The 17,212-nt window shown below is 35.1% G+C and overlaps 1 protein-coding gene across 1 annotated transcript in view; it reads right to left on the reverse strand.

Moving 5' to 3' along the window:
* Window positions 1–1,313, reverse strand: part of LOC124630351 — a 53,290-nt gene extending 51,977 nt beyond the window's left edge. Inside the window, exon 1 of the mRNA XM_047164216.1 lies at window positions 1,157–1,313. The gene's annotated coding sequence lies outside the window, so the exon portion shown is untranslated. The remainder of the gene's footprint in view (window positions 1–1,156) is intronic.
* Window positions 1,314–17,212: the final 15,899 nt, after the last annotated feature.

Below are 17,212 nucleotides of genomic sequence, written 5' to 3' on the forward strand. Positions count from 1 at the left end.
AAATACTTGATTCATTGCGTTTAGTAGGTTTATAACAAGGTGTATGAAAACTTTCCAAGTAACATCATTAAAAAGTAACTATTTTTAACTGAGGTATGTGTATGGAACTTGGTACTTATTCAGATCTCACTTCTTTTATAGGCGAAGCATTCCCATATTATCGAACTTGGCAGTCTTTCACATTTTTGTTTTGGGTGGGTTAAGAAGATTCAAGTTTAGTAGTACACAACTTTCCCGGAATTTTCCGGTAAATTCAGTTGTGACAAAACTTTGTGTACTTTGTGGTAAATGAGAGGTTGCTGAGATAGTTAAAAAATTCGTTAAATCTGCATTTTTTTCAAATTCTTTTCAAAAGTTACGATAAAACTTCAGAAGATGCACCGCTTTACAAAAGGTTGACATCTTTCACATCTTAGACAAATACCTAGATAGTTTTCTAAATATAACCAATTTTCTAAATATAATAATTCACCAAAACGCATCAAAATTACAAAACTAAAATAAAAACATGAAGACGACTTAATTAGGCACTAATAACGAAATATGCAAATTGAAATGAAAACACTTAATTGCGCTGTTTACTTGAAATAAGGTAGAAAAACTAGTTTATTGAATAAAGAGAAAAAAACTTAATTAGTCCTTGTCTTCTTGAGTAATGATGTCATTCCCATCCTTGTATCATTTGGTTGAAGTTATCAAAAAGTTTTTCTGTTAATTTATTACACATGATTGCCGAGAGAAACTTGACAGTCAAGAAAAAACTACGATAACACAGTGTTTTTTTGTATAATCTTTCCTTCAAAATTATTACTTACTTCCATTTCTATTTCAAATTAATCATATGAATATCTAAAATCTCATTTACAAATTATAGAAAAAGCCACAAAAATCGAGCTCTTATAAAAAACAAATGCACTGAATACCAAATCATAGATAGGTATCCATAGACCAATTAACAAACAGACAGTCATTTAAGCGAGTGGTGACAGTTTGATGAAGTTCTGTTCTGAAACACATGTCCCAAATATTGACAACAATATAGAACGTAACTAAGCAAGTCGCCCTGATTCATTCACCTTTCGAATGGCCTAAGCTAAGCCTTCAAAGCTCCGAGCTTTCACTTCAGATAGCAAAAAATATTTCAAACGATACTCACAGAAATAAAAATCCAATGTTCTCTTAGAAATTTCTGAAACACAGCACGGTTTTTTCTTAATAAAAAAAATTCAACTGTTTTTTTCCGGCACTAAGATGCGACACGAGGGGGCGTGCGCTCCGCACGAGGTTTGCGAGAGGACTGAGGGACGCCCTCACTAGTGAGGGAAGCGGGGCTAAGCGCCTCCGTACCGCAGCCGGGCCTCTAGCGACACTTACTTATTTTGCGCATCCATTGCTCGTTTGGTGCACTTTAATCAACGAACAATACAACTTTTTGCCAATCAATACAGACAAAACAACATTTGCTCTCATCACATACTTATTTCCATCAATTAAGCTCACAAAGCAAACTCATTACCTAACTACCTCAGTAAAAACATCGTCAACCCGCAACGTAGTGCACTCACTGACAAATCACGGTCGCCGCGTCCAGCACCTCATTACCGGTGCAGTAGAAGTAAGGTCGCCGACTCGTGTTTCGAAGCGAGTCAGCGTCCAAGTTCCGCAACGGTTGCATCTAGGTGATTGCAACTATACTTTGTGATCAGACCCCACTTTGATGATCACGGACGTTTTTTTCTCATTTTTTCCGATGTAGGAAAATTCTTTGAGTGTTTGAGTTTCGTTTTTCGAGGACCGCGCGGTTCTTGAAATGGAGGGAAAAATGCGTGGTCTTGGAGGTGATGTTTTATGAACTTTAGTTGTTAGACATGAGATTTTTTTGAGTTTTTACTAAAAGAAAATACGTTTTTCTGCTGTCAACAGACACTATGTATGAAAAGGCTAATTTGTCACTACAATAATTTTAGAAACTCTCTTAATCAAAGGAAAATAGGTCCCAAGTTATTTACTCCTTAGAGGTATAATCAGGGACCAACATCACACCAACATAAACTGTGTAAACAATAGTGTTATGATAGAAATATTGCTAAACAATACAACAATAGTTACTCCTTATAACTTTCTGACTGTCGTAATGACATATTGGGTAAGAGAACATGTTGATACATCCCCAATTGACTCTCGAAAACACGTACCTACATGTTTCAGAAAACTTTCAGAAAGACTGAAAAGAAAAGGAAATAAACGACATACCAAATGATTTACGAAGTTTTTATGGCTAGGATAAAAGAAACCGGTTTGAAACTGGTTAAAAACTTAACTAGAGTACACTTAAAAATTTTGGAATACATATTGTAGTCTATAAAAATGATCATCACTATACTTATCAGCCAATTGCCGTCCACTGCTGAACGTAGGTCTCCCCCAACGAACGCAAAAATATAATATTATTTAAACACAAATAGATTGAAATAAACTGATTATTCTACAATTTGTTAACAGTATTTTCGTTGCAAATTATTTGTATTGGAATCTGTGTGCACCCAACGTAGGTGTTAGCAATGGTAGAAGCTAATATATACGGATAATGACAGGGTTAGGTAGGCCATCGTCTCAAATCATCATTAGCTGTTACTCCGTTACAATGCAGGCCATCATTATTGGGCAATACATAATCTAAGCTACTCTGTTGTCAATGGGAACAAATATAATGACCACCATAAAATGCTTTGATACCCTAAGTTTTGCAACCAGAAATATCTACTGAACACCAGAAAAATAAAGTCTAAAAATGTAATAGTACCAGCTATTTTAGTCACGACTTCACTTTAAATTGTATTCGACCACCAAATTTAGTAAATGATCACCAACTCTTGACGACCAAATTAATGTATTATTTTTGCCTAAATAAGTCACTGTGATTGCCATAAAATGTAGGCTTATTACCAAATAAAGTATTATGATGCCATATTAAGTTATGTGTCCGGCTTGCAATGCATGCGTGAGTGTCAGTATGACGAGTGACAGGGGAAAATGGAAGAAAATGACATATTGCGCCGACGCCAAGTAAAATTGGGAACAGGGCAGGAGAAAGAAGGAGAAGAATGTGTTTCTCAATACACTCTTATCGCACTGTTTAGAGGCATGCAATAGACAATTTTCCACGCTAGTGCAGGAAAAGGGTCCCCAAAATGTTATTACATTTATTTTATCAGGCCGAACTTATTTTTTTTGGAGTCAGTTTACTTAAACAGGATAGCAAGATGTAAAAACTTTTTTGATGATCATTTACTACTTTTGGTGATCATTTACTACTTTTGGGATAACAATGATTTTTTGGACTCATTTTGCTTAAATAGGATAGCAGAATTTAAAAACTTTGGTTATAATCTTACTTTAAAATGGTGGTTTAATTTTGGTGATCATTTACTATTTTTGGCTTACGCATGATTTATTTTGGAGTAATTTCACTTAAATAGGATAGCAAAGTGTTAAAACTTTGGTGATAGTTTTACATTAAAATGCGAGTTTCATTTTGGTGATCATTTACTATTTTTGTCTCCTGTTTGTTACTATATCTGGTGATCAGTTAAACATAAGCCGTTGTCAATTACCGAGTAGCTACGACCCTGTCTATTTTTCTGCATTTGAGTGCAGCATTAACTGTCATTTGAACATCTTCTGGCAGTCGGTCCGAGTAGTCAGAAGCCAGTAAGTCTGACAACCAATCTTACCTAGAGGTATTGGGTTGCAAGGGTAACTGGATTGAGGAGGTCAGATAGGCAGTCGCTCCTTGTTAAACACTGGTACTCAGCTGCATCCAGATGGAATTGTAACCGACCCCAGCATAATTGAAAAGGCTAGGTAGATAACTGCAGCATTGAAATAAAAAATCTGAAAATAACAATACTTTAAATATAAAACAGCGGTCACCTTGCTCTGTCCAATATTTTCTAAGAAACGAGCATAATTTCGCAGAAATTGTCCAAAGCTTGTTAATTATTTATGAATTCCCTTAGGTGTAGTTTATTTGTAAATGAAAATACAGAGTTTATGAGCGGTTGGTTCGCCCGGGCAATATTGGGCGTTGAGTAAACTTTGTACGACCTCTCTAGGGACAGTCGATCGATTGATGTCCGATATTATTTGGTATTTCATGCAAAATATTCTTCTTTACATCAGAAATGTACCTACATTTCGATATTGCCAGTTAATAAAATTAAGCCACTGAGAAGGCACTTAAAGGCACTTAATTGGATGACAATAAAGTGCAATAATTTAAGAAATATAATGGATCATTTCTGACCTACTTACATGTAACTATCAACAAGCATAAGTCAATGCTGAGCAATTCTTAACAGTTACTGTCCAGATACAAAGTAAAGGGCACTGCACACAAAAACTTATGACGTCCACAAAGATCATTATTGATAACTATTTAGAATTTAGAAGTTGCAGCACAAAGGCCCTATGTGTATAAGCATAGAACACGCTTGTACTGTCGAACGTTTATCTATATTTAATAGGTTAAACGTGCTAGCCAAACAGACAGACATACTTCCGCATAAAGCTGGGGAGATATACTACAATGTTGCTAAGAATTTCGTCTGAACCATATTGTTAAGCTATGAAAGTCTCATCGCTCGAATCCCGGAAACTAAAACAGATAACAGAACTATGTACGTTTATGGCGACATTTTATTGCTGATATAACTGTAAATCTTTGTATATACATTCTTGGAATTTCAGTCTTTGATTGTAGAATACATTAGGACCAAAGACACTCTCTCAACTTCAGTCTATCGGCCATGCACCTAGGCGTCTTATAACTCGTTGTAATTTTATTATATACTGAGTAATAGGCAGATCAAAAGTGATGACCAATGAGTGTTTTTTTATACAGGGTGGCCCATCCATAGGCGTCCAAAAGACAAATTTAGAAGCTCTATGCTGTGGGGTATCCGAATTACCCCCATGTATGTTCAGCGATTTTTTGTAGTTTAGGAGCTAGAATTGTTTTTAATTTTTTTCCGTAATTTTCATTTCAACATTGTTTTTTCTATTTTATCTTTTTTTCCTAACGTTTACAGATGTTTTTTTTTTTTGTGTAATTAATCATCATGATAGTAGCTAACACCTGAAAAAAAGCAGTTTGGCTAAACATTCTAGAACTTAAATAAAATTTTTTCTGGAGTTCAAAATTAGAAACCTGCTTAGAAACCCCTTATTAATTTTTTTAAGCCCTTAACATTTTTGGCTACTGAACTCCAACAGTAATTTTGAACTTCAGATAAAATTTTATGTAAGTTCTAGAATGTTTAGCCAAACCGCTTTTTTCAGGGTGTTAGCTTTTATCACGATGATTAATTACAAAAAAAAACATCTGTAAACGTTAGGAAAAAAAAAGGTAAAATAGAAAAAACAATGTTGAAATGAAAATTACGGAAAAAAATTAAAAACAATTCTAGCTCCTAAACTACATAAAATCGCTGAACATACATGGGGGTGATTCGGATACCCCATAGCATAGAGGATCTATTTTTTTCTTTTGGACGCCTATGGATGGGCCACCCTGTATACTAAAAATGTTTGTATAATATAATAGATATGTATGTTATTCTTTAAGATATATATCTATGGGCCTAAGCAGCCTGATAATAAAGAGATTTGATTTGATTTGATTTGAAAATAAATATTGGCATGATCAGTCAGTTACAGGCTGGACAGTTTCTGTGTAATAGGCATGATGACAGTAATCAAAAATCATTAAAATAATATATTTATTAAATTAAACTTGAAGCTTGGAATATAAAACGCGCATTGTTTTCTTTATTAATAATGTGATTAATATGTATTTTTAAAAAATAAAATTACGAAATAAGGCAATCCGCCATGATATCTTGAACACCAATCAGAGCTCGTGACGTCATTTCTCAAAACAACTCGCGCGAAAGCGCGCGAACGTCACATTTCGTTATTGTGAACTTCCACTGCGATCTTTGTTTTTAATTAATTAATTGTGTATAACACGAGTTATGGAGCCCGGATTTATCAAGGCAAACAGCGCTAATTTGCCTAGAATTGATATCATAATGCTGGGAGAGTTTTTGGCATCAAATAAAGATTTTTGTTCAGCTGAATTTAGAAATGTTAAAACTTCCATGTACCTAAGTATACTAGTTTAATTAAAAAAAACTTCCATGTAAGTGTATTAGTTTAATTAAAAAAACTTCTATGTTAGAATCTAGAGAACTATGTAATAACTTACATCAAAGTGATCTTCACAAAAATAAAGTTGTACCCTGGGCAATATTGCTTTTGAATCACGCCTTGCAATTTTAAGCCACTTGTTTCGTACTTTTTTATTGTGAGGAACGTACACAAATAACTTATCAGGAGTTGTTTTGGATGTGTTCTTACACTGGGGGACCCCACAACACCTATGCACTTTCGAATTCATATTTAATAACACAAAAAACTTAATTATTGCACGAGCGTTGTTTACTTGCGTCTTGTAATTTCAGTCGTGACGTCACAAGTGACGACATGACACTGACAAGCGTTTTCGCGCCGGATTCAAAGTGGACAGAGAAAAATGCAATTATTTGATAAAAAAACTTCGCATTTTCTTAAAATTAATAATTTTTCATATAAAATAGACGTATACCTACATCATACAAAGGAATTTAAAAATTTGTCATCATGCCTATTCCTACCATTGATATATTTTCGGAATATCATTTTGTAATTCCCTATCCTCTTGCTTATACAGGTTTATCCTCCTTGCCACAATATATACTTCAAATGACACAACTGGTGACAATCTTCATCGTGAATGAAGACAGATGACGTTTATCTCATATCTTCATGCAGTTCTCCGAGGTAGAGCATAACGGTGACACTGCAAGCAACTGAGGCAGGGCATATACCCAATGCACATTACTGCAAGCAACGGAGGGTGAATACGCGGGACAGTATGTAGCAATTATTGAGATTGGTTAGAGGTTACATTGTTGTCTTAAACCTTTTTGTTTCTACCTCTCCAAAGAAGCTTTGTCATCTTAATTCTGAAATCAGCAATTTTATTTGTTTCTAGAAGGTTGGCCGTTTTAATTCTGACTTCATTAGGTACTTTTAGTGGAAGCAGTGAGTTGAATGGGAGGAAGCCTACCTATATTAATGTACAAAATGATAAACTAACAAAATACTAATATCTAAATTCAGTAAATATCTAAAGTAATAATATCTAATATCATAATTTGGAGAAGAAATGACTAATGAATGGATGAATATTATAAGAAGTTATGATAACGCATCCTTATCACTAGACATTTTTTTTGACACAATACAAAAATATCTTTAAAAATTCTTTACAGAATTAATTTGATAACATACAATAGGACAGTACTCATTCACTCAGCTAATAAGTATGTAGATGCAGGTAAAAAGTTACATCCCTAGTGATAAAGAAAGAATTGTTCTACTAAATAATATGTTATTTTAAAAAGTTTAGTAACATTAACAGTTGTAATTATTGATTTATAAGTAAATATTATTATCGAGTCCTTGGGGCTTTGATTTATACACTCTGAAAATAAATTCTCTATGTATAATTTCTGTAAACATAATTATTATGATAGCACGTAGGCAATTAAACCATGGTTAATTTAACTCGTTTATTTACCACATGAAAAGCAATGTTATTATATTTTCTCATGGCCAAAGTTATTAACATTCAAATGAGTATACATCGTAATTTTAGTTTAAAACTAAACCCCAAAAAATATTAGGTAACCGTTTTAAACTTGAATAACTTTTCAAATAGTTCACCAGATCTAAAGACGCATACGTACTGTGATATGTAATCTCTATTATGGTCAGACAGACATTTGGCAGTAAAAAACAAAAAAGCAGTCTGGTCATTTCACCGACTTGATCAGCACACTACCTCGACCTTGAACGTTAAGCACCCGTTACTAAGCGCACCTAAAGTGAAACAAATGCTTTCGCTTCGGACGCTGCGTCTGCGCATGGTTCCTGTAGATCACGCTAGATGGCGCCAATTGTATTTAACAATTTGAGAAAATATTGATGGATGGATGGATTGTGTGAAAGCCGACATGTCTAAAAACAAAAGAGTAGGTATGGAAGAAGAAAACATGCTGCGCCGACCCCAAATAAAAATTGGGATAAGAGCAGGAGGATGATAAAGTAATTTGAGAAAATTAGCCTTTTGAAAATAGAGCCTATATTGAGCTATGGTTAAATCAATTCATGAAGTTAGAAGTTAGTGAAGATACCTAAATATTACAACAAATCTAGGGAAGGATACTAAAACCTAAGAAAAGTTCAGGATGTTATAGCAACAAAAACTTAGTTCTCGACAAACACTTTAGTACTGTTGTGAAGTTTAGTTTCTGGACCTTATTCTAGTTTCAAACATATGAGTAGTAACTAGTTCTACGAACCGCTGAGTCAGTTTAATGTCAAGTCTAGACCACTCGGATAGTAACTAATTGATTCAATTAAGTAGCGTTTTCCTCGTCTCAAGAAGAACAGTTATGAAAATGGAATGCGAAAGTGATGACAAGGTCGACAAACAAAGAAACTCTGTAATTATGCTTCTAATTACTGCTAAAAGTAGAGGCAGCTATGTAAAATCTGCGCCACGAACCGAGTCCGCTAGAAGCAGTGTCGCTAACGTATCATTGCTTATTAATGTAACCACCACAACACTGGGTAACCTATCATACGCCATCTCAGGATAAATGAACACCATGTGCAGATTTTTGAACAAAGTGTGTGCTAATATAAGTAATGCAGAAAATAAAAACACATATAAATGTAGTTCCACAGTTTTCCGTCGTGGCGCGGACATTACTTATCACGGCAAAGCAAAATCCACTGAAAATCTTCAATTTGCGACATTGAAATTACTCGTCTTAATTGAAAACTTTGCCCCATTGTTATATTACTCACTCATTGACTTATAATTAACCGTTTGTGTTGGTAAGTGGAGTTTACATGACAATAAAATAGGCATTATGAGACTGTCGATTATCTTGGTCTCCCCTATGATATTCACTGAACTCAATATAATCAATTATTGTAGGTAATCGTATTAGATCGCACCCCTCTTGTTTCATAGCTTATTGAAGTTATAACTAACGTACCTACTAGTAAACTCGTGAACAAAATGAAATCCCTCCTACTAAAACAATAATTTTATTACGACAGAGCTATCGAAATCAGAGTAATTAGTCGACACGCTTCATTTAAATATGATGAAAGGACAATCCTCCTACAACACCACTATTCCACTAACCAGGAGTTGTTCAGATCATTCTAAGGGCAGTAGGGATTTAGAGAAGCATCAGTAGGTACCTACTTAAGTGAGGTAGAAGACCATATTTTAGGTACCTAACTAAGGTTTGTTGAAACGCGAAGGAAGTGTAAATTATGTCCCTTGCTATTTTATATTGGGGTAGCATATACAATTCCCAATCAAAAACGAAGCCACATAAGTCAACCCCTTATAAATTTTAATAAGCAGCAAAAGCTATATTTTATTCATATTTCGGTCCGAATGAAAAATCGAAAAATCATAGTGCAGCCATTAATTTTTATTTCCCTGTTTCAAATGATCCTCACAGCCGTTATTCCGAGGGTATTAATGATGTTCGTTTCCCTAATCGTGTTAGCATCGATTCATGGGTCTAGTCCCCACCCGGGCACCCGGGTATAAAAATGTCATCTCTCCTGAATCCGGGTAGGGAATTTACGGGTGCAGTAAAACTGCCGAGTGCTTGGAGAGTAAATTCGTGTTAGCTGTCCGTTGCAATGGTTCAGCAGCTAGTATTTTTTGAGTTTGCTTCAGAATAGGAAAATCGTAGAAACCCAGGTGAAAAACATTCTTGAATATTGGAAATCTTCATTGGTAAGACGTGGGTAGGGAAGAAAAATAAGAAAGTAAGTGACCCGGCCCCAGCTGAGAAAATAGAAGATAGTTTATCTGAAAACCAATCAAAGCAGCCGGAAAAAACTATCTGTCAGTCTATGACATAATTCATTTCAGACTTGTCACGAAAACCATTTATTTGTTCCGAAATGCCTTACAATAACGGGCATCAATCACTCTCACTTATTTCTCCCACATTCTTCCCAATAGACAAAAGTCGGTCATTTCAGTCGACACCGGATATCCAACGTTACAGGGCAAATGTTGACACTTTACGTTAACACCCTACCTCAGTGGCGGATTTACCAATAGGCCAAGTAGGCCAGTGCCTAGAGCGGCAGATTTAGAGGGGCGGCAAATTTTGCGATTTTTTTTCCAGTTTTTTTTTTATAATTATACGAGTACACAATCCATATATAAATAAACGATTAATAAACTCACTGTAATATATGCTTAGGTTTATGTGATCATGAATTTTAAAATATTCCAATAGCGTTTCATAAATTGAAAAATCCGCTCGCGGTTTCTTCATCTTTTCTGGTTTATTCTGCGCTCTTTGAGTCCAATCTAACAAAAAGTTAAAGCACCGAAGTAGCAAAAACAACTGACGCTCTACGCTGACGATTTCTAAGCTGTTCAGGAGGTGGAGGACTTTTGTGTCCCAAATAATTTCGCTTTTGTGTCCTCAAAACTCAACAAATTAAATATTAAAATTCCTCCAAAACAGGAAATATGGTCTATAGTGCAAGCTTACTCACCAACAGAGCAGTCATCTACTTTAGAAATCGATGCATTTTACTCAACTCTCAACATCGCCCTAAAAAAGTACACATACAAACACTGCATAGTAATGGGAGATTTCAATGCTCAGATTGGAAGTCCACGAAATGGAGAAGATATTTATTTATTTATTTATACTTTATGTACAAAATAGGTACATTGGCGGACTTAATGCCTCAAGGCATTCTCTACCAGTCAACCATCGGGTTAAAGGGAGAAAATAAATAGGTAGTACAAAAAAAAAAAAGAGAAAGTCATGAATAGATATAAATAAAAACATATTACAATACATAAATACTTAATACATAATAATATATATATATATATATATATATATACATAAAAATAAAATATCAAATCGATAAGAGTGACGACGACTCAATTAGGTAAAGAGTTTAAATAATGATGGCGAACTTTACGCTTGAAGGAATACTTACTGGGTGCCTTTTTAATGTCAAGGGGAAGAGCGTTCCAGAGTTTAATTGCTGATACAGCAAAAGAATTAGCCATAAATCCGGTGATAGATATTGTATCTACTTGGCCCTTACATCAGAGGGAAAAGAACAAGGAACGGACAAAAACGAATAGAAATGGCGATGGAAAATAACATGAGGATAATGAACAGCCTATTCAAGAAAAGAACTTCAAAAAGATGGACTTGGGAATCGCCAGGCGGCAGTTTCAAAAACGAAATTGATTACATCTTAACAAATAGACCAAAATTAATTGACGACTGCGGCACCATTTATCTAAATTTTAATAGCGACCACCGAGTCCTCAGAGCACGTCTGAGCAGGTCAATGGGCACTATTAAAAGTCGACCCTTCAAAGTCAGAAGACCAACACCAAATAACAAACAAATGTTAAACACCATCAAAGACAAACTGAAATTAGTGACAGAATCATCCTTTGAGGGTATAAATACTCAGCAGAAGTACAACATACTACATGAAATATTGACATTGAGACCAGAACCTGATACTAAATATAATACGAAGGATAAGAAAAACTTGTCAGAGAAAGTAATTACACTCCTAGAAGCAAGATCAAAACTGTTAAATACTAGAAAGAAAACAAAAATTATCAGAAACAAAATAAGCGAAATAAGTAAAGAAATCAAAAGCCAAATAAGAAAAGACAGAGAACGCACTAGGCGTGAAACTTTTGAAAAATACATAAGCAAAACCGGAGGTATTAAAAAGCTCTAAAAACTTTAAAAGAAAAGAAAAACTGGATACCCAATATGAAAGACCGACTTTCGAAAACGAAAACAAAAAGATATGATATACTGTCAATAGCAACTACATTCTACGAAAACCTTTACTTCAGCAAGAACCAAATAGTAAACACCGACTTAAATAACACCGACGCGGTTCCACCTATACTAATAGAAGAAATATACAAGGCAATAGAAACACAGAAGAAGGATAAAGCTCCCGGCCCTGATAATATCAGCAACGAATTACTTACAGATTGTAAAAACGAGCTAGTACCACTACTTAAACACATTTTCAACGACATATTGCACACCGAGGAAATTCCTGCACAGTGGACTACATCAACAATAATCCTACTCTATAAAAAGGGGGACAAAGGAGAAATTAACAACTACAGACCAATAAGCCTAATGTCGAACATTACAAATTTTTTGCAAAAATTGTCCTAAGGCGGATAACCAAAACTCTTGATGAAAACCAGCCCAAGGAACAGGCTGGCTTCCGGTCAGGCTATTCAACATTGGACCATATACTAACGGTAAGACAACTTTTTGAAAAAGCCAAAGAGTTTAAAGTGCCCTTCTACTGTTGCTTCATCGATTTCAACAAGGCATTTGACTCAATAGAACACAACAGTATCTGGCAATGTCTGAAGAAACAAGGAGTCGGCCAGAAATACATTAGGATTTTAAAAAAAGCATATAAACTAACAGTACAGCAAGAATAAAACTAGAGAAACAAGGGAAACAAATAAACATAAACAGAGGCGTACGCCAGGGAGATCCACTGTCACCTAAATTATTCACAGCTGTACTGGAAGATATCTTTCGGAGACTGGAATGGGACCACTACGGATTTAACATAGGGTAAACCGAGGTATAACTGGCCACTTTCAATTATTAGCCACTATTCACTTTGACTGCATAAATTAAGAACTATTCTCATAGAACGCCATCTATTATTTATTTTTAGTATTACCTACTCAACTAGCTTTCATTATAGTGACAGTTTTTTCCTCTATGAACACTAGCGCCAAAAATATCGGTCATTTTGTGACAGCACGCGTACGAGTTCCGACGTGAACGGTAAATCCTTAATTTTTTTTTAAGGTAATGATTGAATTTAAAAGTGAATTTTGTAATACTTCGTGTAGTAAACGTGAGTTGATTGTGTTTGTGGTATTGTATAGATGGTAAACGATCGTTTTTTAAGGTTTTATTCTGTCAGTATCTATAATAAAGCGAGATTAGTTGGGTGGCCAGTTATTGATTTTCATTTTTGTGTATTTTCATTTATTGGCCACTCATGCCAGTTACTGAATTATACGCTAATGTCCGAATTTTACGAAAAAATAAACATATTTAGAATGAGTATAAGGCACACTATCGTGTAAAAAAAATCCAGATAAAAATATACACGTTTATCAGTAACTGGCATGGGTGGCCAATTACTGATAGTTGTATGGCCAGTTACTGACGGATTTTTTTTTGTTGGACAGATTTTCTGAAATGTCTTTAAAAAAACGCCAATACTCTAAAGAGGCAGTAGAAAATGCTATCAAATTTATTGAAAACAATGAAGGTATCCAATCCAAATAAAACAATTTCTGTTGTCTCAAATATACCTTTCTCGGAATACCTGAAACAAAATCATCATAATCCCGCCCTTATCCCAATTTTATTTGGGGTCGGCGCAGCATGTTTTCTCCTTCCATACTCTTCTATCTGCCGTCATCTCACAAGTAACATTCTTTCTACTTTCACACAATCCATCCATCGTTTCTTTGGTCTTCCTTTTCCACTATATCCGTCCACATTCATACTCATCATGTTCCTCACAACATGATTCTCATTCCTCCGCATCACATGCCCATACCATGACAGCCGGTTTCCACGCAGTTTTTCTGATACCGGCGCTACTTTCAAACTTCCTCTTATATACTCATTCCTCACTCTATCCATTTGCGTAACACCACACATATGTACCTCTTAACATTCTCATCTCTGCCGCATGCAATTGTCTTTCATTCGTCGCTTTTGTGGGCCAGCACTCTGATCCATACAAGACAGCAGGTCTGACAATACTCTTGTAAATTTTCCCCTACCTGAAACAAAATACCTGAATACCTGAAACAAAAGTTGCCCGATTTTCCCAAACGACAACGAAAGCGCCAAATTGAGCGAAACATCCAATCAATATGTTGACAAGATAAGAGAAAAACAATTAAAAAAAGCAAGAAGAAGATGCCGCAAAAGAAGAAAGGAAGAGATTACGAGAAGAGAAAAAAAGTCAAAAAGAGAATGATGTACCAAATAAAAAACTAAAGAATAAAACAAAAAAAACTGCTACTAACAAAATTATAAATAGTCAAGACGAGTCCAAGAAACTGTTGGAAAATAAGAAAAACCGATGTGTTACTTGTTGTGACTATTGTTTGAATCTAATAACAAAAAGGGTGATCCTATGTAGGCTCTGTAACAAACAATTTCATGAGAATACCATTGTCTCACAGGATTCATATTCCTGAGGCTGAATGTGATTCTTTTTTGTGCCATAATTGTTACAAAGAGAGAGATTACTCTACATCTGATGATGATGATGATGATGATGTAATTAATTAATTTAAGCACGTCAATAACTACAAATGATAAGTTCCTCGTTACCATACTATGATTTAAGTGCAAACGAACTGTGGTATACTGATCTCATTAAATTAAGCTAAGTTGTAGTTTTTTTTTACGAATTAAGAACCACCTTGTTAGAATTTGTTTTATTATGTTTTTTAAGTTTTTAATTTCTAATATAGTTGCTTTATTCTATATGTTTTAATTGATTTTAAATATTATTTTTGCATGGCCAGTTATTGGTATTATGGTGGCTAATATCTAATTTTAAATGGCCAGTTACTACTAAAAAATACTACTTTTTCATTCTGTTAAAATATTACTACATAATTCTATGTTGTTTCATTTTTTACTCACTAATAACGATAAATGGATACTTGCTTTAACTAAAGTTGATACAAGAATATTAATTTCTGGACACATTTCTCCATGGCACTTAAATGAACAACTCGCTGTCCTTAAGTGGCCAGTTACTGGTGAGTTTACCCTAAATGGCGAAAATCTTACACACTTGAGGTTCGCTGATGACATAATAATACTGGCAAGGAGCAAAGACCAACTACAATACATGATCACTGATCTGGATAGAGAAAGCCGCAAGGTAGGTCTGACGATGAACACTTCAAAAACCAAAGCTATGACAAACGCATTGGAAGACAATATTCTTTTAAACGGCGAACCAGTAGAGTTTGTAAAAGAATACACTTACTTGGGCCAACAAATCTCGGTCACTGATATAATGACAAAAGAAATCGACACAAGGATTGGAAATGCATGGAAACGCTACTGGGGGTTTAAGGAAATAATGAAGAATACAGAAATCAAAACGTACGTGAAAACAAAACTGTATAACACTTGTATACTCCCAGTCTTGACATATGGCTGCGAGACATGGGCTCTCACCAAAGCGCAATATAAGAAACTTGAAACGTGTCAGACGGCAATGCAAAGAAGCATGCTAAATATAAGAAAATCTGATAGAATAAGAGACACCACTATCCGAAGGCGCATGAAAATTGAGAATGTCACAACTAGAATAAGGAAACTAAAGTGGAAATGGTCCGGCCACATAGTCAGAGGCAACATTTGGCAGGCAACAAGTGGAACAAAAACATAATATCTTGGTACCCTAGGGACAAGAAAAGAAATCGAGGAAGACAGTACCGAAGATGGGATGACGAAATTAAAAGCATAGCAGGGAATATATGGACTAGAAGAGCCCAAAACAGAGCAGAGTGGAAGGAAATGGAGGAGGCCTTTGCCAAAGTTGGGCAAACAGACCAGGTCGTTGGTGTCATCAACTCGTCAGAGTTGTTAGATTAAGATTGTATACTGTAAACAAGGTCTGAATAAAGGCTATTTTTATTTTATTTTTTATTTTATTTAATATATGCTTAGGTTTATGTGATCATGAATTTTAAAATATTCCAATAGCGTTTCAATAAAAATAAATTGAAAAATCCGCTCGCGGTTTTTTCATCTTTTCTGGTTTATTCTGCGCTCTTTGAGTCCAATCTAACAAAAAGTTAAAGCACCGAAGTAGCAAAAACAACTGACGCTCTACGCTGACGATTTCTAAGCTGTTCAGGAGGTGGAGGACTTTTGTGTCCCAAATAATTTCGCTTTTGTGTCCTCAAAACTCAAAAAATTTGGCGCTCGCTGCGCTCGCGACTTTTTCACTTTAGGCCGGTTTTATAAACTCGTTTTGGTACTTTACTGTTCTAAATCTTAAAAATTTTGCGCTCGCTGCGCTCGCGGCTTTTTTACTTGGCACTGGTTTCTATAAAACTAGTTAGCGCTTTATAACTTTGCAGTGGTATGACTCCGGTTTCTTTATGTTAAACCTAGCAAAAAGCACCATGAATGATTTCTACACAATTTTTAAGTACTTCAATTACAATTTTAGTCCGTGATTATATTGTGTCGTTTTTTTGGGGGGGTGCCACCCGATGGGTGCGCCTCTGATATAGTACCTACCCGAACGAATGAACCGATTTTAATTTAGTATTTTTTTTTGTATTACAGGTGTTTTACGGGCGAGTTTCATGAAAATCAATTGAGCCGTTTAAAAGTTACAGAGGTTTTACGCTTTAAAGTCGCTGTCAGATAAACTTGTTAGGTCAACATTAAACTCTTCGGTACATAGGGGGTTGCAAAAATAATCTAGTAACTGACAGAAATATCATTAAGTTCACAATCATTAGGGGCGGCAAAAATTGAATGGCCTACTAGCGGCAAATTTGTAAATCCGCCACTGCCCTACCTTAAGGGAACCAAACCCTTACACAAACACAAGCAATTTTAAACCTTATACAGTTGCGTTAAGAACTATAGTCTTACATCAAAGTCGTAAGACAAAGTTAACTTAAGGGGTGACTGTGAAAACAAAGCTGTATTGTAGGGTGGGTCTTATGAAACTCAAAATAAAAGAGCCAACGAAAATATTGTTCCTTGATAAAACCTCGAAGGGTTTCAGAAATAGATTGGTTAGTGAGAAGTTTTCACACTATGGCATAGATAAGTAGGAGTGATGATGTATTACTAGCAGCTTATCGTAGTTAAGTTTAAGTTATGTTAGACTTGTTTCGGGAGGAGATTCTAAGATTTTCATCCATCCACTTTAGAATTATATG

This window comes from Helicoverpa zea, chromosome 5 (assembly GCF_022581195.2).
Source record: "Helicoverpa zea isolate HzStark_Cry1AcR chromosome 5, ilHelZeax1.1, whole genome shotgun sequence".
In the NCBI taxonomy this organism is placed as follows: Eukaryota; Metazoa; Arthropoda; class Insecta; order Lepidoptera; family Noctuidae; genus Helicoverpa; species Helicoverpa zea.